Genomic DNA, 25591 nt, shown 5'->3' on the forward strand with positions numbered 1-25591 from the left:
CATCAGACCGCATCGTGCTTTCGTGCTGTGCGGTTCTTTCTCTCTTTGCGGAAGGAAGTTTTTAATACTACCTGAAGCTATTTTAATTTCAACAGTGCTTCTCAGCGCTATTTGTACCCACTGATCCCGTTACGATCTTTGCAAGGACCCGTGCCTTCGTTGAATGTTGGACCCGTTTGCGGAAGTGAAATTCTGACAAGCGGTGGTAATCCTGCAGGGACACCGTTCTGAAAAAAAAACTCTTAGAAGGTCACGTCTCCACGCTTGCAATGAGCATTAATAAAAACAAGAGGAAGGGGAGTCTCTGAATTCCCCACTTCCTTCAAAGAAACAAGGTTTCAAGACCGTCCAGCCCAAGCGCGGAAAAATAGAAGGAAGCTGGAGACTTCAGATATTCCTTGAAATTATTTCTTCTCCTATCAAACTGAGCAATCAGTTCGATTCGATGACGAATTTGAGAAAATCGAATCTACCTTTGGCCCAGGTGATTCGATTCATGCGAAGAAACAAAGGATTCCGCCAATTGTGGTATCTGTTGCCGAGTTTTCCGGCTTTCAGAATGAAATCTTGAGTAACCTTCAGGGGATCAAGGTTTCATTTCAGATTGCTAGGAAGGGTGATTGCCGCGTTTTGCCGGGATCCTTTGACGATCGCAAACGTCTTCTTCAGTATTTAACTGAGAAGCGCCATAAATTCTTCACATACGACGACAAAACTGAGCGATTGTTCAAAGTCGTCTTGAAAGGTCTCCCCAGTGATGACAAATCACTGGATGAGATTAAAATTGAAATTTCTCAGTTACTTGGGTTTTCACCAGTCCAAGGAATTTAGATGAAAAAGAAGGGGCATTTCTCAAGAATTTTATTTAGTTCATTTTAACAAAAGTGAACTAAATAATATGAAAAGTTTAGAAAAGGCCTGTATTATGTCCCATGTCCGTGTTACATGGGAACATTTCAGCAGGCCTGGGGGAAATTTCCAAAACCCCACACAGTGCCGTAAGTGCCAAAAGTGGGGTCATTTTTTTTTTACAAGGGAGAATGCATTTACACACTAACCCAGTACACGTGCATTGTAGTTGCCAAACTACCACACGGAAGTGTACTGGAGTGTCGGACTCGACCATACCGGTAATACCGACTAAACTCCCTTGGGCCCCACCATCGTTTCCCCAGGAACTACCTCCCAGTACTACTTCTGGGGATGGCAGTACTAAACGTACTCGCTCGTTCTCGCTCACACAGGCACCCGTCCCGTGCAGAGACTGACTTGGGTGCTCGCTCTATCGCACCCTCAAACACACCCTACATACTCTGTTGCACCTCTGTCATGCCGTGCGGGTCTAACTTGTGTGCCCACCCTTCTCATGCCATGTGGGTCTAACTTGTATGCCCACCCAAACCCTTGATTCATGCTCATACCCCCCCTGCTTGCACACACGCTCACGCTCCTATGGGTCTGACTTGTGTGCCCGCCCTTCTCATGCTGTGCGGGACTAACTTTTGTGCCCACCCTTCTCATGCCGTGTGGGACTAACTTGTATGCCCACCTTTATCGTACCACGTGAGACTGCTCACCTCTTTCATTCAGTTCGCGCTGACACATACTACTCGAGTCATTCAACCTATCACTCCCTCTGGCATCCCTTGTGGGACTCTTCGCTTAGGTTCCCACTTCTGACATACCATGTGAGTCTGACTCACCTCGTTCATGCCATATGAGACTAGCTCAACACGACTCAACTCATTCCTTTCGTACCATGTGAGACTGACTTGGATGCTCACCCACACTCCTCTGCCACGCCGCGGGGTATCAGTAGTCGTAGGAACCAACATTCCTGCGCTACTCCCAGCGCGGCGTGTGCAGTCCATACATGCACCTATTCATTCACCCTTCTGCCATGCTTCGAGGTGACGATCTCGGTTGCCACCCGCTGCGCCATTACCTCTGCATGGGCAGACCATTCGCACACTTCATCGCGTTCGGCACTTTCGCTCTAACTTACCAATCACAAGTTAGTCATGCTTGTCGATTGTTGCTCGGCGCGCCAGATTCTCTGCAAGCTGCAGGCAATCTGAGTGGTTGCAGTCGAGACTGCGTTCCACTTCTCCACCGCTTGACACATCCTTTGGATAAGATTATCCGGAGTTGTGTCCCGGCCGCAAACGTCTAGCATTGCTCTTCTTTCGACGTCGAAACGAGGACATACGAGCAGTATGTGCTCTGCAGTTTCGTCAACACCTGGGCAGTCAGGGCAGACGGGGACCTCCGCGTGCCCAAAACCTGTGGTGGTACTGACGGAAACAGCCATGGACTGACAGGAATTGTGTCAGATGGAAGTGTACCTCCCCATGGGGTCTCCCCACCCAGCTTGATATGTTAGGAATCAGCCGGTGGGTCCACCTACCTTTCGAGGAGTTATCCCACTCGCGCTGCCATCTGGCAACCGAAGTCACCCTGGTACGCTCGCGGGCTCCTCTGGTGCCACGTAGGTCAAAACACTCCTCGTCCTCCCGGATGACCAGCCCGACTGGCATCATACTCGCTATCACGCAGGATGCGTCGCGCGATACCGTGCGGTAGGCCGATATCACCCTGAGACACATCAAGCGGTAGGTGCTCTCCAGTTTCTGCAGGTAACTGGTTACCCCAGTGCTTTTGCCCAGGACGGGCCGCCGTACCTAAGAATAGATGCGGCAACGCCTGCCAGTAGCCTACGTCTACTGGCGCACACCTTGGAGCTGTTGGACATCATCCTCGATAATGCCGCCACAGCAGTCGAAGCCTTCTTGCACGCATATTCGACATGGCTACCGAAGGTAAGCTTGTCGTCTATGATGACCCCAAGAATCTTCAGACTCCGCTTTGAAGTGATCGCGACGTCTCCCACGTGTACAACTGCATGTTGTGCCGACTTACGGTTGCTGACGATAACCACCTCCGTCTTATGTTGAGCGAGCTCAAGGCCTCTCGCACTCATCCAGTCCGCCACAGTGCTGATCGCGTGTTCTGCGGTTAGCTCTACTTCGGGGATTGACTCCCCGTAGACCTCTAGGGTTACATCGTCAGCAAAGCCAGGAGGGAACTTTAGCTTCAGAACCCCGTCATACATCAGGTTCCATAGTACCGGGCCCAGGATTGACCCTTGCGGGACTCCTGCGGTAATAGGAACACTTTTCTGACCGGCATCGGTCTCGTATAGCAGCACACGGTTCTGGAAGTAGCTTTCCAAGATCCGGTACAGTCCCACCGGCAGGCTAAGCCGGTGTAACGAGAGCGCGATGGCATCCCAGCTTGCGCTGTTGAATGCGTTCTTCACGTCCAGTGTCACCAACGCACAGTATCGAATTCTTCGCCTTTTCCGTTGGATCGCTACCTCTGCAGTCTTGAGGACTGAATTGATAGCGTCCACCGTGGACTTACCCTTCCGAAAACCAAACTGGTTACTCGACAGGCCATCCGTACCCTCTGCGTACGGGGTGAGCCTGTTGAGGATGATCCTCTCGAGCAGTTTACCCGTCGTGTCGATCAGGCAAATTGGTCTGTACGCCGATAGGTCACCCGGAGGCTTCCCGGCCTTCGGCAGCAGTACCAACTTCTGCCTTTTCCATCTCTCAGGGAAACAACACTCATCCAGGCATCTCTGCATAGCTAGCCTGAACATGTTCGGGTTCGATATGATCGCTGCCTTAAGTGCACTGTTTGGAACTCCATCGGGGCCTGGAGCTTTGTTCATCGCAAGGGTGTTAGCCACTGCGAGTAACTCTTCGTTCGTCACCGGAGCCACCATTTCGGCCACACTCCCAGCGCCTTGCAGCGCAGGAGGAGGCCAGGGACTTGTGGCTCGGGATGGGAAGAGTACTTCGATAATCCTCGCCAACCGGTCCGGTGACCGTTCGGGGGGTGAAGAGCCCTCTTTGGTCTTGGCCATCACGATCGTATAGGCGTCACCCCACGGATTCGCATTGGCACCCTCGCACAGGTTGTCGAAGCACGCTCTCTTACTGCTCTTGATGGCCTTGTTAAGGGCCAGTCTCGCAGCTTGAAACACTTCCCGGCGGACCGCTCTTTCCACCTCGGTGCGGGCTCGTTGCGTCCTACGTCTAGCCTTGAGGCAGGCTGATCGTAGGGCTGCAATTTCGGCACTCCACCAGTATACCGGGCGTCTGCCATTTCTTGGCAGGGCTTTCCTCGGCATAGTAGCGTCGCACGCGCGTGATAGGACAGCTATCATCGCATCCCCGCTTAGACTGTCGGTGTTGGCCTCCAGTCCCAGGGCCGCGGTGAAAACTTCGCTGTCGAAGTGATCGGACTTCCACCCACGGACCTGACAAGGATCACCCGCCCTCAGACGCTACACACCATAGTTGATCTTGAAGCGAATTGCTAGGTGATCACTATGGGTGTAGCCCTCGTCTACCCTCCAGTCCAGGTCCGAGACCAGACTGGGGCTGACAAACGTTACATCTATCCATGACTCGGCCCCATTCCTACGGAATGTGCTACTGGCTCCGTCATTGACAAGCACTGCGTCGAGTATTGCAAGTGCCTCGAGTAACGCTTGTCCCCTCTGATTGGTGCAGCGGCTGCCCCATTCCACTGCCCAAGCATTAAAGTCTCCCGCTATAACGAACGGGCTCCGACCTACTAGGTCGGCCGATAGCCTGTCGATCATCTGGTTGAACTGTTCCATTGGCCACCTTGGTGGGGCGTAGCAGCTACAATAGAACACTCCATTGATCTTGGCTATCGCGACACCCTCCGTGGAGGAGTGTACAACCTCTTGAACGGGGTACCTTCCTGTTGTGCAGATTGCCGCCGACCTGGACCACCCAGTTGCCATTACCGGCAGGGACGTTGTACGGGTCGGACAGGAGGGCGACATCGATCCTCGACTCCGAGACCGCCTGTCACAGCAGTTGCTGGGCAGGTGCACAGTGATTCAGATTCAGCTGTGTTACTTGCACGGCTTTTTCCGATTGGCTTCTCCGAAGGGACACGCAGGCCCGCCCATAGCATGGTTCCGGGCCTGCTTCTTACTGGCGCAGATAAGGCACCTAGGTGCCTTGTCGCATTCCTGTGCCTTGTGTCCCTCCTCGCCGCAGCGACGACACATCTTGCTTCGGTCTGGGCCCTTGCAGTCATAAGACTTGTGCCCGGACTCAAGGCACCGGTAGCACCTGTCCACTGAAGGTGGCTGGAGCACGCTTACTGGATATACTGACCAGCCGATCTTCAGCTTCTCTTTCTCAATGACCTTTTTGGCGTCAGCCACCGGTAGTCTGCCATTAAAACGGAAACTTATTTAAAACCAGGACTCTCCATTAAAAGAGATCCAAATTATTTTATCTACAGAAATGATCGTCTTGACAGCGCCTGTGGTGGGGTCGCCATTGTCATCAATAGACGTATCAAACATAAATTGTTTTCTTCGTTCGAAACCAAAGTTTTTGAAACCTTGAGAGTTTCTGTTGAAACAAATTTTGGACAATTTTCCTTCATTGCAGCCTACTTGCCTTTTCAATGCAATGGGCAGCAAAAGAATTTGTTGAAAGCTGATCTTCAAATTCTGACTCGCAACAAATCAAAATTCTTCGTAATTGGTGACTTCATTGGTAACTCATGCTGACTTTGACTCTGATCACCTTCCTGTGACGTTTGAAATTTCACAAGAAGCCATTTATAATCTAATCAGCTCTACTTTTAATTATCATAGAGCTGCTTGGGATTTATATAAAACGTATATCGATAGGAATTTTGATGTTGATATTCCTCTCGATACCAAAAGTGATATTGTATTGATAATGCTCTCGTATCTTTGACAAATTTAATTGTTGAAGCCAGCGGCATTGCAATTCCGAAATGTGAAGTTAAATTCAACTCCATTATTATTGACGACGATCTTCAGCTACTGATCCGTCTTAAAAATGTGAGAAGAAGGCAATACCAACGAACTCGCGATCCCGCGTTGACAGTTATTTGGCGAGATTTGCAAAATGAAATTAAAAACCCAGATTAATCCACCTAGCGGTGATGGCGCCTTTCTCGCGCAAAAGGTAATAAATGTAGCCTTTACGCTTACACCTCGATGATGTACAAGAAAGGCAAAACAGTTACACCGTCTAATGTTATGATAGAAAATTTACACTAGTAGACGACAGATGGCGGTGCCAAAAGTTTATCGAATTTCCTATGTTCGAATTTTGACTTTCGGACAACTTCATAGTACTATGAAACTGAACGAAGAGCATACCTACGCCTAAATGCGTGCAACACGAGCATCTTTATAGTACGATGAAACTCTTAATGGGAGAAATATTCATAGATGCAAGGCATTTTTCATAACACATTATTGTTCTATGTGACTATGTCTCATCACTATTTTAATATTATCTATTTTTTGCAATTTTCAATTATTATGAAATTCAATAGTGATCAACAGCGTTTTAGTCTCTGTCGGATGCAACTTATTGCAAGAAAATCGGTTAAGAGTTTCTATGTGAAAATTTAACTAATGTTTTTTATGGCATTTTGTGCACACACACACGCACACACATACACACACACACGCACACACGGACAGACAGACATTTGTTCAGCTCATCGAGCTGAGTCGAATGGTATATAACACTATGGGTCTCCGGGATTTCTATCAAAAGTTCGAATTTGGAGTGAAATGATAGCCTTTCGGTACAACTTAGTTGTACGAGAAAGGCAAAACGTTTCGCTATTCTGAGAAATACCAACTTTGAGAATAATGTTTCGAAGTTGGATCCCAGTTCGAAACCCTTTTGGAAATTAACAAAAATTCTTAAAAAACCACAAAAGCCAATTCCAGCGCTTAAAGAGGTAAATAAAATTTTATTAACAAATGGCAAAAAGGCTCAAAAGCTCAGCAGTTCGAGAGTGCCCATAATTTTAGTCTAGGTCTCACTAGTCCAATTGAGGATCAGGTTACACGGAGCTTCGAAGACATTCTCAATCAAGAGAATGTTTTTGACCCTATTACTAGAAAATTTAAAAATATGAAAGCCCCGGGTGATGATGACATTTTCTACATACTTATCAAAAAACTTCCTGAGAGCTCTTTATCCTTTTTGGTTAATTTATTTAACAAATGTTTTCAATTGGCATACTTCCCAGATAAATGGAAAAACGCCAAAGTTGTTCCTATTTTGAAGCCGGACAAAAATCCAGCTGAGGCTTCTAGTTATCGCCCTAGATTACCTGCAAGGGCCGGTGTCCTCCAAGGCAGCATACTGGGGTCCATATTGTATAACATTTTTACTTCTGACTTACCTGATTTACCACCAGTGTGTTAAAAATCTTTGTTTGCAGATGACACAGGTCTCTCAGCCAAAGGGCGAAGCCTTCGTGTCATTTGTAGTAGATTGCAAAAAGTTTGGATATTTTCTCCACTTACTTGCAAAAATGGAAAATTTCCCCGAATGCTTCCAAAACTTAGCTTATAATTTTCTCACATAAGCCGAGAGCTTCTTATTTGAAACCTTCTAGCAGACATATTGTCACTATGAATGGGGTTTCAATTCCAATGGTCTACCGAAGCTAAATATTTAGGACTTCTGCTAGATCAAAAATTAACTTTTAAAAATCACATTGAAGGCCTTCAAGCCAAATGTAACAAATATATTAAGTGTCTATATCCACTTATAAACAGAAAATCAAAACTTTGTCTTAAGAACAAACTTTTGATTTACAAACAAATTTTTGGACCTGCCATGTTGTATGCTGTGCCAATATGGACTAGTTGCTGCAATACCAGAAAGAAGGCACTCCAGAGGATTTAAAATAAAATTTTGAAAATGATTCTGAAGTTGCCTCCGTGGTATAGTACCAATGAACTTCATAGAATTTCTAATATTGAGACATTGCAACAAATGTCCAACAAAATAATTTCCAACTTCAGACAAAAATCGTTGCAATCTTCTATTGCAACGATTAGCTCCTTGTGCCCTTAGTATAAATTAGGTTAAGTTTAGTTTATGTAGAAAACATTGTAATTCCTACATGGTTAATTCAACCAGAGGAAATATCCTAACTGCCAGAGGCAATTGAAATGTATTAATAATAACTAAAAGCGTAACATAGCAAATAAGGATGATAGTGTTAAGAAAACACAGAACACCTAGTCTAAGAGATGAATGCATGTAGTAGATAATTAGCAAATAAAATTAGTTAAAAAAAAAAGAAAAAAAAAAGGTACCAAATCTGCTGAAAGCGTCCCAGATGTCGTGGACAACCACATTGGATAGATCTTTTGCCAACATTTGTCAAGTATGTAAAGGTATTTACACCATTCCGATATTTGCTGCTGCTGAGCGATCGTTTTATGGGTTCCGTAGGTTGAAAACCTTTAGGAGATCCAGTATGGAACAACAGATATGCGTACATTTTTTTTATTCCATACCTCCCTGCAAGGTGGATAGATCATTGATGTTACTAGTTACAACAAAACGGTACATAGTAAATTCATTGAAAAAGGCACAATACATGTGTCCGAAACGTCAGATGAAAACATAAAACCCCGTTTTTGATCCCAAAAGACTGAAAGCCAATACCTCTAACGTCGCCATCTTAGTCGAATCAATTAAGAAACTTTCCCGTCTACTTCAATGTAGAACTTTGGCAGAATGAAAGTTGTTCGATTTATAATCGTCACTTTATATTTCCTTCTCTCACTTTAATATAATCTACTTCTGTATAAAATTCACTCATGTGAAGTTTGAAGTCTGAGTTTGAAAATAATATTATACCCAACCGGTGATTGTTAGAATTTCTACCAATTATGTTTAAGAAAATGTAAGATTCCTGTACAAACATCGTATGAGACCTTACAGTTTTGCTAGCCTTTCTTATAATATTTGTTTGTGCGCTTACAGCATTGTTAGAAAATCCAACAGTCGCTGGTTGGGTGTAGCATTTCCATATCATTGTAAAATGCGTTCCATTTCACGCAGAAGTAAATACACTCATCACATTTATTAAAGTAAGCTTGTTTCATGTTAAACGTAATTCTGCAAATTAACCTGGTTAACGATGCTTCACAAACATTTTATTTTTCTGTTTTATGTGCGAGAAGTCTGATGAAAACGCTGTTCACGAGTATTTTGATTTGCTTTCTCTCGTACTCGGTATTTTCTTCACAGAGGGCGGGTGAGTAAAAATTCTACATCATGCCAGCTGTGAAGATTGCTTTTTAGGAAAAATGTCCCAAGGCCAATCAGCAACGAAAGATGTAAAAATTTGAGCAGCAATTCATTTTCTAAGTGATTACAGGAACGACAAATAATATTGATTGCTCAAGTCCAGACGATTTACTTTCTAATTCTGATTCTGGTCAATTCCTTAGTAGCAATCATAGATTTGTGCTTGATTAGGCTCTTGTGTTCATGGTTCCATATAGTGTGATTCCACTAAGATCATTATTCACATCGACTATAGGTACTTAGTCATTTTGAATTTCGAATTTCGGACAACAATCAAACAGTTAAGACGGCACTAGCTAGTATTGTATCCATGTGGTCGACACAAGCAATAAGTTACAAATAGCACTGGCATTATACTAATCGAAAATATGTGCAGTGCACACTAGGCTAGTGGTATTCACTCTAACCACCTCATTTAGTTCAACTTCAGTCCGTAGTGTGATGGAAACATGTTTCTGCACCAAAAAGCAACAACGCACTATGGAGGGTTTCTTCGAAAAATGAATGAAATAAAAATTTCTGTTTTGTCAGTAGAGTGAGTACATCGTTGATCATGTTACAAGTGACAGGCTTAGATTATTTAATTCAATAGAACTGATAAGAATGTTTGGAATATATCAGCTACTTTATTCTACTGTTTGATACAAATAATGTAGTGGAAAAGCCGCTTTCAATTTTCACCCCATAGAAACCTATAGTGTGACGGCATCTGCGGGAGACAGAAAAGAAAATGAAAACCTGTTGCCACCGAGTGTGATTCCGACATCAGGCTCCGCTTCCATCCCTGCCGTACGTACCCTCCTATTGCCAGATTTGAAATTATGTTGGAATACTCAGAATTGTACCCTTGCGCAATTTCTGGGAGATTGTATCCGTATATATACACACACACAGCCAGATGGCGCTCCCCATGTCCGTGTGGTGGGCCGGTTGACGAGTGCTGAGGATGATGCGAATGCGATGATGATTATGCTCATTTTAATTTCATCAGATATCATGAATTCTGCCGTTCTATGCCAGCTACCCGTCTTTCGTTCACGGGGTCGGGGTTGAGATGTTATTTTTTTGACCCCCATGAATTTTCCGTTCCAATGAAATGATATTAAAACAGACATAATTTACTGCTAATTCGTTAGGCATTCATTTTCACGAGTGAGTAAGGGGATAACATAGAAAATGGGTATGAATGTTCCGTTGCAGGCGACGATGATTAAAATTCATGAATCCGAAAGGTCGGCTGAGTTTAACGAAGGTCGACAGTTTGAAACGCTGAATTTTAGGGAGTTTGAAATCGTAGACAAGTGGTGTATCCATATGGATCGTTAGCGTTCTTCAGATGTTGCAAATTGGTTTAGCTTAAGAAAGCTTAGTGGAGTTATCGAATAAACCTGACAAGGTTCCAAGTCTTGTTGCATTTATTGCGCCTCAGAACACACTAAAATAAAATACTCAGCATTGAGTCGAATCCTTTTCATTATAATTGGGACTACTCAAAGTTGAGTATAAGATAACTACTTCAATAAAATGATGATTGCGCTACCAGTCGTATCAAAAAATCATGGAAGGCCATTCTTAACAAACTCAAAATTGTCATTTGATTGAAGTCGTATTTTTTTTTCAAATTTTGAGTTATTTTATTATTAATGAAAGTGAGTCAGATTTAACTCAATTTTGAGTTGTTCATTTTAAGCGAACAATCGTACAAGTGTGGGATTCTTGTAGTGTGTATTCGTGTAAGGGAACATTCAATAATTACCTACGTAACGCTTAGATGGGGGAGGATGGTTGTCTGAAGTGTGACGATCCACAGAAAATTTTCACATGCTTCATACATGTCACTGTGACTGTTGTTGGCTTGATTTTAATAACAATTGATTCTACTCGGCGTTAGATTTCCGATTAAATTTAAACTAATTAAAGCTACCCACCTACCAAATTACAATAATTATCGTTTAAGACACGGTCTCCGTAAAAGTAAAGGTCATCCATTAGTATTCCTTTCTTTTTCGTTTCTGACTGTGAGACGTGCCTGGTGCTGCCACTCACTGTAACAAATTTGTCTCATCTCCAAAGAGAGAGAAATAAAGCATCATGAAACATAATACAAAATCATTCGTAAAAATAAGAAGCAACCCAAAATGATATGAATTTAAGAGCCAGATCAGAACCCTAAATGTTACCGTCTGTACTGGATGTCAGCCTTTGATACGGGTCCGGCAAATGTATTATTTCATTTCTCTCATCATTGCACCATGCTTTTAATGTATATGACCTATTGAGCATAAACAATTGGCTATTTAATCTTTATTCTTCAATTGAAAAATAAAAACAACTGCGAGATCCCCATAATCCCTGGATTTGCATTATATAATAGTTCACAACAACTGTATTCAACTGCACTTGGCTATAGATAGTACAACTATTGAAGTTCATTTCATCCAGGTAAAAACTCATTCTAATCATAACCGTCTTCATCCACTTAAACCTGAACCCCCGTCCCCCCATTTCACAACTGATCCCTCCTGAATTCGACCCGCCATGCTCAACAAGGATCGAGTCACGTTCTATTTAGTATGCAAATTCGCCCCACTTAACTTGGGCTTCGGTTCTAGCAGCATCGTCCGCATTGCTCCAGTTGGCAGTGACAGTGACACAGAATCCATTAGCAATGACACTCAGGTTAAAAAGCCCCAGATCCCGGGCCGTGTACCGATGTACCCGCTTTACAGTATACATTTGTTCAGTAATACCGACTAGATTTTCCACTGTAGCCGCTTTGCTCTGTTTCATGTTTTGAATTGAAAGTTGATGAATTGAAATTCAAGACTGTCGTAGCAAAAGGGAATCAAGACGGCGGGCGGCGGCTAGCAATGGACGGCAACCGGGCAACTAATAGTTTGGTGCACAAAGGCCGGACATTTCTTCTCCATCTTCATGGCACTACATTCCTACTGAAACTTGGCTGCTTTTGAACTTTTAAAGTGGAACTACGTCTGTCTTTTTCTATATGGGGGTACATTTTACGATTAAGAAAAATAAAAAAATCGTCACGAAAATATGATAGACTTTGATCGTAAATAACTTTTGTGGATCAATTAATATAGTTTTATTGGCCTTCTTTGCAAGCACTATGGATCATATTACCAAAATTATGGATCAAATGATCAAAATTATGGATCTTATATATGACCAAATGTATTTTTCATCATCACGATTAAAAATGCACAAATTTGAATTTTAATGGATCAAAATATAGATCATTTGTCATGATAGTTCATGGGAAAATAGCAGGATTGTTATCGTTTTCCTTGATCATGTCTAACGGAACATATTTTCCTGGTAATTGCTACATTTTAGCTTAGTTATGAATCTTAAAATTATTCTATATGGATAGTCCTGAACTATTTTATGGATTAATGGTAGCGTTTTATGGAGCATTCAGATGTTATTTACGGGACGTTTTCCATTTCTTTATGGATCGTTTTGGCACAATACAAAATTAGGGCTGTCGTAAATAACTAAGCCGTTTTTGATGGATTTTCAATTTACTTTGACCATTCGAACAAGGAACCCCTGTTCGTTTTACCTTCACCTCCCCTACTATTGAACAAATGATGACAGTGCATCGCAAGCATAGAAGTCAAATTAATTAAACTTACAGGGCATTCAACTGGTACATTTTGTTTCTGCAAACTTACACCCACGTTTCCTTGCAGACAATATTTTCACCCAGATCTCACTCACAAGCATATATAACATGTCTAGTGAACCTACAATAAACTTTTTATTTTGTCATTTTCTTACAAAAGGTTAGATAATTTGTAGATCTGGTGAACCGAATCATTCATTCACTCCAAAGATCCGGATCATTTCAACGGTTCCGGATCTGAACGCCCATCTCTAAATGAGAACGTGCTTCGAAATTCTCACCTCAGCTTAAACAGTCTTTAAAGGTAGCACATGATATTTAATGAGAGTTTTTGGACCGAGAACTATTCGTTCTATACTGTTTTCAAACAGCTCGATTTTGATGAAACGAATCGCGAGTCCAACACGGTGATCCTTGTAAAAGTGTCGAAAAATAAGTAGGGATCAACGATAACAATTCTTGTAAAAATTATGTTATTTACTCAACTGGAGTCGCCCTGCTATTGAATAAGTCGTAAAACAAGTAGTAATCATTCACATCAATTATAAATAAATTTCCATTGATTAAATGTTTTTACTGAAATAAACTATAAATTTGAAATCAGGACTACTTGGGGTACTGGCTCATTCAGGGTAATGGCGTTCGGGGTAGTAGCCTTTGAGGTAATGACATTATGGGTAATGGATATATGGGTAGTGTCATAGAGTCGAAAAGGGTGAATTCAGGAATTTGTTTGGTTTAAGACACGGGAAGATATTTCCCTTCTTTCAAAAGGTGCCTTTGCCCGGCAGACGGCAAGAGACGATATGATTTCTTCCTTCAATTCAGGTATTCGCTCGGCTTAAGGAAAAGGAAATAATGATCCCTTTTATCAAAGGATGCATTTGCCCAGCAGAAGCCAAAGAGGATATGACTCCTTCTTTCAATTCAAGCATTTGGTTCGCTCGGTTCAATGCAAGGGGAGATATGATCCTTTCTTAGAAACCGTTTGCTCATGTTTTCTGGCTTTCCCTTACTAATCTAATCTAATCTCATACATGCGTAGCCAATACTTGAAAGCATCCTGGAAAATGACGGTTTCTGAATTCTGTCATTTTTCTTTTCATATGGCCAGGCCAACTACGCAGTATGTACCGCAGAGATGACTCCTAGATATTGAGCGACTTCAAGAATACCTAAAGTCACTCAATAGCTTGGAATCGAGGGGAAAGGAAGAAAGCGTGGACCTCCCGTACCAAACGCTTCCAATAATATAGATACCTAATATATGATAAAAATCGTGTACGTGTTTTTTGTATGATGTATATGAGCGTGTATGTCTGTATATGAGTTAAGGTGGCTCAAAAAACACTTTTTCAAATTTTTTGATGGGCCGCCCTCTTATTCGGCTCTATTTGATGCCCTGATGCTCTGGACAAAATTTTAGCCAAATCGGTCAACGTTTGGGCAGTGCTAAACTCGTTGGAAGTTTATATGGAAAAATGTATGCAGAAACATCCAAAAACAGTGATTTGCAGTTGGACGGCACAATTTACGATCAAGAACCATGAAACTCATCCAGTTAAATAAATACAGAATGTTACGCTGAAAACCGCAAGAAGATTAGAGTTTATTAGGCAAAGATATTAGCATTTTACTGGAGTGTTGTAGGGGTGAATTTATTTCTTTTCAAAGGTAAAAGAAACGAAATTTGCTTAAACCCCACTTCAGAGAAATGCTAATAACTTAGCCGGGAAAACTCTAATTTTCTCGCGGTTTTCTGCATAACATTCTGTATTAAATTCTCCAAGATCTGAATGAGTATCATACTTCTTCATCATAAGTTGTGCCGCCCAACTGCAATTCACTATTTTTGGATGTCTCTGCATACATTTTTGCATATAAACTTCCAACGAGTTTAGCACCATCCAAACGTTGATCGATTTGGCTGAAATTTTGCCCAGAGCATCAGGGGATCAAATAGAACCGAATAAGAGGGCGGCCCATAAAAAAAAGTTTCCCATACTAATTTGTTGAAAAGCTTTTTCCCATACTAATTTGAACCACCCTAACGTACATGTTAGTGTATTGTGAGTGAATGTGACCTTTCCTTTCATCTGTATTACTATATCATTGTTAAAAGTTTAGAGACCCTGGAGACAAATTTTGCGTTTTGTTCATTGCGCCTTCGCTAACACTGTAAAACAGTGGTGCTCAGCGTTTTGGGCGTTTTTACCATTAATATGCTTGTCACAAAATGAAAAAGAGCTTTCTTCTATCAAGTTAGTACTTGGACGAAAGCTTTCAAATATATCTGTCAGCTGAGAGTATTAAAAGAATCTTTGTGTTTAAATCACTTCATACGACTTGATTAAAGTAAAAATAAAATGCGGCCCGCTTTGTTTTGCTTTGATCGTTTCGTACGGAGTGAATTTAGGACCAATATCCGTTTTATTACCCTCAGCAGATAGATATATTTGAAAGCTTTCGACCAAGTGGTAATTTGTGTGGTCAAAGCTCATTTTTATTGTGTGAGAAGCAAATTGAGGGAAAAAACACCCAAAGTGCTGAGCACCACTGCTGTAAAAGAACAGCGCTCCATTTAGTTTGGAAATTTTTCAGCTTCCCTAAACAAAACGCCGGATGAATGTCTGCTTCATGTGCATGCTACTTACGAGCTAATCGAAGATCTGCTATCGTCAGTAGTATTCTGGCTAGTATTGAGTGCAGGTTTGCAAGTTGTTTTTGCTGTGGTTGCAAAATTCGAATCAACGAGTAGTCTCCGCTCGAATGCTATTCGATTGCTATTGATTGACGGAAGCATGCTTGCGAGTTGCAAGCCTAGAGAAACCGGGCGACGATATTCTTCCTCACCCGTTTCCCGCTTCCGGTTGACGCCAATGACCATCATCCAGCGGTGACTGCAGCAAATATTAGGTGTGGATCTGAAAAATGACCAGAATGCTTAGGATGGTGCAGATGAAGCAAATCAGCACTGGCAGTGGGAGAATCACAATGAAGCGAAGAGACTTCCACGATCCTTCGGCCAAATGTCCGCACCGTCGTGTTCCGGATCGAAGTGGCTCGCCGAGTTGGCATTTGACTGGAACAGACTGGTGCTAACCATGTCCGATTGCAATATGATCTACTTAGAGCATATTGGTCCGATTGGTGCTCCGAGCTAGCGGTAATTGCCGTCTGCATGGTCGATTTGGCTGCCGCGGCCAATCGGTTTGATTTCCCTCCGGAAAAGCAGAGACACTTTAGTCGTCTGCTGTGCAGTCTTTCTTTCCATTGTTGAGTTCGTTCATCCATCGTTCGTAGTAGTCTTGGTCCTTCAGATACCACACCGGTGGCCATCGGTGCTCTCGCAAATATTCCTGATTATCCGGATGCAGACTCTTCAAACTTCGCGGCGAAAGCTTGCAGATGCTATTGTAGTTCACACAAAGATACGACATGTACCATTCCGCTAGTTGGTGAGCATCCAATAATCTCAAGCGGTGTTCAACTGTCTTAATGGTTTCGTTCTGTGACATCCTCGCGAGATCCTCAATCACTCGGCACTCTACCAGGTTTATAGCCGTGGCAAACAAAGCCGATTTGCCAGTTCCAGTAGATCCAAACACTTGTCTGCCGAAATGGGCGGAATTTCAACTCTATGAACACGTTCTATGAACAAATCATGAATCTAAATCGGTATTAAACGTCTCAAAGAGGTTTTGACCGTCTTTTCTCAGAGTTGTTCCATTGTGTGGCGCTTTTTCCTCCGAAAAATCGAGTTTTGTCTGTTCCGCGCCCGTTTGTATCATGTCTCGTTCGCCCTCGTGCGTTGTTGCAGCAATCTCGCCCATACGGAATTCTTCTCCTCAACTAACTGCTCACATTCGCCGTCGTACCAGTCCTTTCTCTGAACCGGGAACACCGTGCCTAGTGCAGCGGTTGCGGTGCTTCCAATAGGGGTCCCGTAGCGTAGTTGGCTACACGTTCGCCTTTCAAGCGAATGGTCATGGGTTCGATTCCCAGCCCCTCCACCAAAACCCTCGTCAGTCGCCGGATGCGCAGGCTATACGGTGGCGTATTGGGGTGCACGCCTCACTGCCTGATGACGACTGACAAACTTGTTCTTCTCGGAGGCATTCCTCCAACGAAACCCGGATAAATGGCAACCGGACAATGCAACGATCATTGGATACACGACATGGACAAAACGAACACAATGGACTCACGACGAGATGGACCAGCAACGACAACAACGATGAATAATGGAAAAATCTAAAAATATATTCTGGCTGCAGAATACCACAGTAGATCTCTGCACAGTAGCGGTTAAGTAACACAGAGTGCCTATCAAATAAATAAAGGAATAAAAAAAAAATTGGTTTAAAAAAAAAATGGCGAATCGAATATCTCTTCAGCCATCTTCAAGAGATGCTGCGCCTAGCTGCTCTTTCGTTGGGAGTGCCACTTACAGCTGCTACGCGAGTTGTTTATACGAACGGATTTCTCTTTTTTAAAAAAGGTTACTTCATCATTCGCGAGTCTAAATCGAACTGATTGCTTTATTCAATACTAGCAGACCCGACGAACTTCGTTTCGCCTAAAATTGATTTATTTTCTGATTAGATCTCGAGTTATGAAGAAATTGGTGTTTCATTTGTATGGGAGCCCCCCTTTCCAAAGCGGGGAGGGGTCTCGAACCATCTTAAGAACCTTCCCCGGCCCCAAAAACCTCTACATACAAATTTTCACGTCGATCGGTTCAGTAGTTTCCGAGTCTATAAGGCACAGACAGACAGAAATTCATTTTTATGTATATAGAAGAAGAAGAAGAAGATAGAAGAAGAAGATTGAAACTTATTACACCTCAAATGCTTACACTTGCACTTTCCGTCGTCATCGTCGTCGCACGCCGAAACTGCCAGGTTGCTCGATGTTACCATCCGTTCTGATGCCGTCGTCAGCATTCTGTAATGCCCTCGTTCTGGCGGCCCGTCGCCAACTCGTTGCGATGAGGTCGTCAGCTTTTCTACCACCGCTGGGGTAGCTTCGTTGCTAACTCGTCCCTTCCTGAGAGATGAGGCTCCGTCTGAATCACATCCATCAATGTCGTAGGTTTGATCCTGGGTTGAATATCCACTATCGGTTCCTGTTTGATTGTGGCGTTAGATGCTTGTATCTTCAAGGTAGCTGATCTGTTGGAGAAAATTTTCAAAAGAATTGCGATACCGATTATCATGCAGGGGAGGAGAGGATTCCTCAAAAATGGGCCACGAAGGCCACTGGATGCTGGTGTTGTTCAATCGAATGTACTCCATTTCCTTTCTCATCTCTAGATGCAAACTATGTACATAGATGTTCCAGACTGAGGTTTGCTATTGTAAATTGCTTTTGTATTGCAAGACCGTCCAATGGCAGCTGTATTGGACTTCCAGCTATATTCTGTATGGTATTAGAATAGCTGTTGTTGTTGATGATTACTTCGCAATCGTGAAATGATATCAAAATGTTCTAGATAACGTACGGTTACCGATTCCACAATTTGATGCGAAGGATATGTTTTTGTTTGAGTTCAAAATGATGTTTTCGTCATTTATAAATGTGACTTCCTCCTTAGGTGGGTTCATGGTGTAGTTGCAGCTTGCTTGCTGTCCCGAGAGAAGGTTTGGTACACATTTGGATTTGTTCGCTTCTATTTGGTGGACTTTGTATATAGTTGCCTCTAACGAATTCACGATGTAGCTACCAGTTTCATGATGCATATAGTTTCTTCTAGTCAAATGGATTTGCTGGTGACTAGCAGTGACGGGGAAGACGTGAATCTTGTTGAAAATCCTCGTATCCAAGATGGAGGTTTTTATCAGTAAAGTCAGCTCCTTGCTGTTGGTGGCGATCGTTGTATCTGCAAGGTTTAGTGCTTCCATGACATTGTGAAGTGTAATATTTTGCTTGGATAAATCTTGGTACAATATTTCAATTTCATCCTGACTTAGTATTTTTTCGTTCAAAATCCCGGCTTTAGCTAAAGATATACTATCAACAATCTGTTCTAATTTTTCCGCTAGATATTTTAAGTTAAGAAAAATATTTAGTGAATAAATCTCTAATGATTTAGCATTCGAAAGTTCTATTGCATCCTCGGTTTTGTAAACAAGTTCCTTCATTTGCAAATTAAGTGCCCTATTTATTCTAATCTGTTGATTATTGTTGCTAACAAGTTCGTTAATGGAAGAGTTTATTATTTTTAAGTCGTTTGCGTCCGGACTTCCTGCAATGAACTTCCAACCTGTTCCTAGACTATCCCAGCGCTTATGTCTCCTAGAAGGGGCCAAGTTTTTTAGTGTTTGATGAATTTCATCAAATTTTTGTAAAGTGAGTGGTGTGAATTGGTTGATTTTCAATTGATCAAATTGATTCCTAAGACTGTCGACATGAGCTTTCAGAGAGGTAACATTGAAATGATGAACATAGTAATGGGACGTAATTTGAATTCTTGCTAATCCTGAATGAAAGATAACAATCGGTAAATGATCTATTCTTCTAACATCCACTCTTGCTTCTGTCATTAGACACAAAAATATTAACATTCTGCAAAAGAGAAGAAAAGACACAAATTAAATTTTCCTAACCTTAATGTCATTCTTATGAACTTTTCTTCCATCATCCATAGTTACAGTACTTTTGTTAACTTGCTTAATTTTGTTTTTCTTGAACCGTGGCTTGTGTTTTATTCTTTGTCTTGCATTTTCGTATACTTCCTGGTTACATTCAAGTTCCGTAGCTTTCTTAGATTTGTTATGGAATTTCAAATCCTTTTTCTGCTTTTCTGTTAAGTTCTTAAAAACGTTTTCTATGATTTCTGGGGTTCGAGGGGACGGAAGAATTATTTCAAGAGGGGTGTATTTTGTTGCACTATGGATGGAGGAGTTATACTTATTGAGTGACAAAAGGAGTAGGTCATTGACAGGTTTTCCGGGATTTTCATGTTTTGTAATTCTGTAGATTTCTAAGATTGTAGAGTGGAAGCGTTCTACAACACCATTCATTTCGCTCCGTCCTGTAGCGGTAACATATGGTTCAATATGATGTGTGTTGTAAAAGTTTACCAAATCTCCGGTCATGAAAGATTTTCACCATCCATGACTACTATTTCTGGGGGATTGTATTTAAAAGGAGTTCCTTTACGGCAGGGCTATATCGACTGCTGCTCTTGACTCAATGTGTTTAATTTGCGCAAATTTAGAAAACTTGTCGATATAGGTAAGGAAGTGCGATTTTGAAAGGGGCATTTGGAATAGGTGTGGCCTGAAGAGGGAAGTCAATAGGGTTACGATTATATTTATTCTCGTGACAAATTTTGCAATTCATCACGAAATCCTTCAATTTTTGAGCAAGTTTTGGAAAATAAAACTTCCTCAAAATTTGTTGTTTGTTTTCCTCGGCACCACGGTGTGCTCTGTAGTGCTCCTGTCGGATGATGTTCCATTGTTCATCTTCCTCTTACACATCTTGGAGGATCTTTTGGCTGAAACGGATTTTTTTTAACAACCTCTTAGAACCAAAATACTTCTTATAAATTTCCTGAATTTTGCCCATCAGTGTCTCGGTTGTTAACAATCCATTTACTTTCGAAAGATCAAAATGTGTTTTTAGTACCTGTGAAATAGAATCATCGTTAATATTAGGTAATGTAATTTCGATTCTAGTGTAGTTAGCAAATGGATTTGATACCTTTGTGTTGGTTGGGCCCTCCCTCAGAATAACTTGATGTTTAAAGCCGTTAATATGAGCCTCGGTAGACTCAATGTAAAAATCATCGCTATTCTCAGCAGAGTGTTGAGTTGCCGTCATGGAACAAACCATTCTGCTTAGAGCGTCGGCAACTACATTGGTTTTACCTGGTTTATACATGATCTCATAATCATGTTCCTCAAGATACGATTTCCATTTTTTAATTTAGCATTCGTGTTTTTAGGTGATAACGCAAAGGTGAGGGTTGATGATCGGTAATTACTTTGAATTTTGCTCCGTAGAGATAGTTTCTGAAAGTTTGAAGTGCCCAATATATGGCCAGCATTTCTTTTTCCGGTACTGAACATCCTTCTTCCGATTTTTATAGGGTTCTGGATGCAAAATGTATAGGTTTGTCTTTACCTAATTCCCCCTGCGACAGGACGGCACCGATTGCATAATCGGAGGCGTCCGTAATGAATAAACAGCTTGTTAAAGTCTGGGTAAATGAGAATATCAGATTCGATGATAACAAGTTTTTCATTTTTTGGAAACATAGTTTCTCCTTGTCGTTAAGTGATATTTTTCTGTTGGATGCGGGGCTTCTCTCCCCCCTTAAAAGGTTTGTCAGAGGTTTTGCGATTTTTGCAAAATCTTTGACAAATCTTCAATAATATCCCATCATTCCTAGGAACCCTCGGAGTTCCTTTAGATTTTTGGGTTCTGGAAATTGATTAATTGCCTCGATTTTCTTTCCATTTGGTTTGATTCCTTCTGAGCTTATTATGTATCCCAGAAATTCTACCTCAGCAAAAACTGTGCAGAATGATTGATTTTGGGGTAGAAAAACACAATGTCAATGGCTGAAGTTGCATGAAATTTACCACTAGCACTAGAAATTTTATCAGCGTTGAAATCATAGGGTCTGGAACTTTTATACTTGTAAGCTAGTTTTGGTTCAATTATATTTATATTAGCACCTGTATCTATGAGAAATGGAAAATTTCCGATACTGGTTTTCAGATCAATGTACGGAAGAGTTGGAGTTACCAACTCGGCTTCCATTCTAAAAAAATGGTCTGAGAAGAAGTTGAAGGTTGAGGATCTTCTTCTTCTTGATTGATTTGATTTTCCTCAGCCTTCGGCTCATCGTGATGATGAACATCTGGCTGAGATTGCTCCTCTGGAATTTCGTCTTGATAATAGTAGTTGTCAAAATCTGTGCTGGGGTAGTAGTAATCAGGGTAGTAGAAATCATATGGATAACTGTATTCCAAAGGATGAGCCATTCGTTTAAAATTTGGTTGTTGATCGTAGGGTGGATGTGGTCTTTTTATTCCCATGGGAGGCCTATTGCCATAATTAACATTCCTATATCGGATACTAGGATCTACTTCCATGGGTTCCGGTTTGGGAAGAGGTCTGTTAGGTTGCTGGAAGGGATTATTTTGGAATCTTGGTTGTTGGAGATGCTGAGGTTGGCGGACAAATGGAGGTTGTTGGAAAAATGGAGGTTGTTGGAAAAATGGTGGTTTATGGGAAAACGGTCGCATCTGGTGCATTGGATAGAAAGGTTGTTGGTGTCTAGAAGAAGTTGGATGGGGAGATGGTCTCCTTGGAGGGATTCTTGGTGTTTCGAGTTCTCTAGGTTTTGGAGCTTGAGCATTATGCTCATTTCTATAAGGAGCAGATCGAGTATCCATATTGAAGTAATCTAAGCAGAATTGATATGCATGATTCAGAGTTGTCGGGTTGAAAGTTTTTATATGGTGGCACAGAGGTTTTTCTAAACCTCGTATAAAAGAGTCGATTGCTTTTTCTCGAAAATAATCGATATGAGAATTTGCATGCAAAAAAAAAAATAGGTTCTGTTTGAATCTGTGCTATTATTGACGACAACAGTTCATTGACGCGAGAATAATAGGTGCCTAAGCTCTCGTTACTCGCTTTTTTAATTGAAGTGAGTTCAAAATCCAATGTTCTCAAATCTCTCTTATCTCTATAATAGAGAAGCAGGGTGTTCTTAATTTGGGTCCAATTATGCATGATGTTGTTTGCATTTAGAATATCGGCAGCTTCTCCTCTGATTTTCCGTCTTACAGAACGACCAATTAACTCAATTTGAGCATCTGTAGCTCCATGTGCCCGGTACATATCAATTACCCCTTGAACGTCTGCTAACCAATTGATAAGCTCAGTTGGTTTGCCATCGAAAGGTTGAAGATCACGCAAAAAATCGGGCAATCTCCCCAATTCGATAAATTGTTGCATGGTTAGCTGAATTGGAGCAGCGTCTTGCTCTGCTCTCGCACCGTTGTTATCGCCAGCTTGAGCCATGTCAAAAACAAAATATAAACTTTTCACAGATTCCAAGTTCACTCACTAATCTTATTTAACACTTTCCCTACTAAACACTAATCTTTAATGTGGCTAAACACTTATATCAAAGTTGCAAAGAATCAAACACTTTAAAAACTTTTTGGGTCACGGTTTGGGTCTAATTATATGTTCACTTACTCCTTGGATCACTAGTTAAAATATAAACGAAAGAATTACTTACATAGAGGACCTGGTCCTGTGTTTGGCCAACATTAGGGTCGTTGGTCTTGATGATGGCTGTCCTTCCTTAGTCGGGGGATCTGCAGGCAGGCACTTTTGAATTGTTCCGTTTTGCTCCTTCGCTACTCTGGTCCAGACGTGCCGATCGGGTATTCCTTTTGGAGTTTGTCCACAGTGTCCTGCAGGTCGCTTTGTGATATGTGCCTGGCTCTTTGAACCAGGGAAACCGGTACTGGAATCCACTAAGATTTTTGCACTTATCACTTTATACTATTCCCGAATAGGAGGATCTCGCCGGAGCCTCCAGTTAAGTTTATACAAACGGATTTCTCTTTTTTAAAAAAGGTTACTTCATCATTCGCGAGCCTAAATCGAACTGATTGCTTTATTCAATATTGAATGCTTACACTTGCACTTTCCGTCGTCATCGTCGTCGCACGCCGAAACTGCCAGGTTGCTCGATGTTACCATCCGTTCTGATGCCGTCGTCAGCATTCTGTAATGCCCTCGTTCTGGCGGCCCGTCGCCAACTCGTTGCGATGAGGTCGTCAGCTTTTTCTACCACCGCTGGGGTAGCTTCGTTGCTAACTCGCGTAGTCTTGGGCTAGTCTACCGTCTTGCGGCGGACGACTCCGACGCGTGTTGTACACCGTCGAGAGTTTTGAGCGCAGACATATTGCAACGAGGTAGTGGTCGGATTCAATATTCGCTCTGCGGTAAGTGCGTACGTTCGTGATGTCGCAGAAGAATTTACCGTCGATTAGAACGTGGTCGATTTGGTTTTCCGTTACTTGATTAGGTGATTTCCATGTGCCCTTGTGGATATTCTTGCGGGGGAAGAAAGTGCTTCGGACTACCGCGGGAGGCTGCAAAGTTTATGCATTGTTGGCCGTTGTCGTTCGATACGGTATGCAGACTATTCGGTCCGATGACCGGCGAGGTTTTGACCGACGCGCGTCTTACCGCACGGCTAAGGCCCCTTTTTTATTATTTCGCACCAATTTTCGGTAGTGTACCGGGAGTAAATGGAGTAAAAATGTTTGGAAATAAGCATTATGGCGATTGAACGAGATATGTCCTAATTTTAATTAGAAACGATTAAATAATGTTGGGACGTGTGCTTAGTAAACTCGAATGATATGAATTGATGGAAATTATAGGACTCACAGTGCAATTTATATTCTGCTGTGTTTACTCTTTGCATAAATAAAAAATCATCACCGCTGGATGCATTGCAATTTTTTATTCCATACATCAATCATACAAAAATGTCATTATCAATCATTTCGCTTTGTCCAACTGTAAAATTTATCATGAGTTTTTCCAGTGTCTAAATTCGTTTGCTTCATCCCCTGCCATAATGCATGAATCTCTGACAGGTTTGCAAGCAAATTACAAATCGAACGTTCAATCTTGGCTTGAGGTTATTTCCAGCATTTGTGTGGAAACGCATTACTGTACCCACGAGGTGATTATTCGCTCGCCATTAACTGCGTCACTCGGAGAAGTGCAAAAGGGAGCGGCAATATCCCGGACCGGCTGATCCTTCCCGGTACTAGCCCAATCAGCTGGAAATTGAAACGTCGGAAATTTTCTGACGAAGGATATCCGCTCTTCACCACACTGTTTACTGCTCGTCTGTTGGAAGAAGTGACTGTTCCTCTTACACATTTGGCGTTTGTTACGTTACGGTAGAGTGTTGCTATAAATAAATTCCAGTATAAACCAGCACGTGCCCATATTAATAGGAAACATTCAATTTTCATGACGGCTTTTTGTATGTCTATGGCTAATAAAATTGAGATTTTAACGAACACCCGGATCTGGGCTAAAATTATTAGAATTACAAGTAATGTTATCGTGTAAAACGCACGCGCATTTCTTATGGGCGTACCATAATAGTTGAAAAATTAGCAGTTCAACATCTGGCGGTTTCCCTTGTTTTGTAAAGCCTTGCTTTATTGTTTTTGTATTCATGATTAATCTCCGTTTTAAGTTCTGAAGCGATTATGTAGTTAGAAATATCAACCATCCGTCTCTGATAGCAAGAAATACGTCTTCCACATTCGATCAGTTTCATCGATTTCCATGGCAAGCACCACCCGTTTCGTATCGTTCGCGTTGTTGCACTCGTAGATTTCTACCATTTCCTCTGACTGTGCAGAAGAGAAGACTTCCTATTGCATTTGCACAAGCTAAAGTTATCGCATGAAACCCTCGACACAAGACGACGAGTGCCGCTCGCCTTGTGTATTGAAAACGATTAAATGATCTCACGGGCTATATTTGTCAGATGGGAAAACTTCTTCGACGTGCTCTTTGGAAGCTGTTGCAGGGACTGCAGCATGGTAAAGTTAGACATCATGATTGAATTGACGGTGAACCACTCGTTAACTACGTGATTGCTTTTCAGTTTCAATTTTAATGAGAAGCATGGGCGGGTTAA

The 25591-nt window shown here is 42.0% G+C and overlaps 1 protein-coding gene and 1 pseudogene across 2 annotated transcripts in view; one reads left to right on the forward strand and one right to left on the reverse strand.

The window, feature by feature from the left end:
* LOC134226539 (uncharacterized) overlaps positions 1-25591 on the forward strand; it is a 710533-nt gene that overhangs the window by 23651 nt on the left and 661291 nt on the right. The window lies entirely within an intron of this gene.
* LOC134227820 (uncharacterized) lies at positions 17727-23640 on the reverse strand (annotated as a pseudogene).

This window comes from Armigeres subalbatus, chromosome 3 (genome assembly GCF_024139115.2).
Source record: "Armigeres subalbatus isolate Guangzhou_Male chromosome 3, GZ_Asu_2, whole genome shotgun sequence".
Lineage (NCBI taxonomy): Eukaryota > Metazoa > Arthropoda > Insecta > Diptera > Culicidae > Armigeres > Armigeres subalbatus.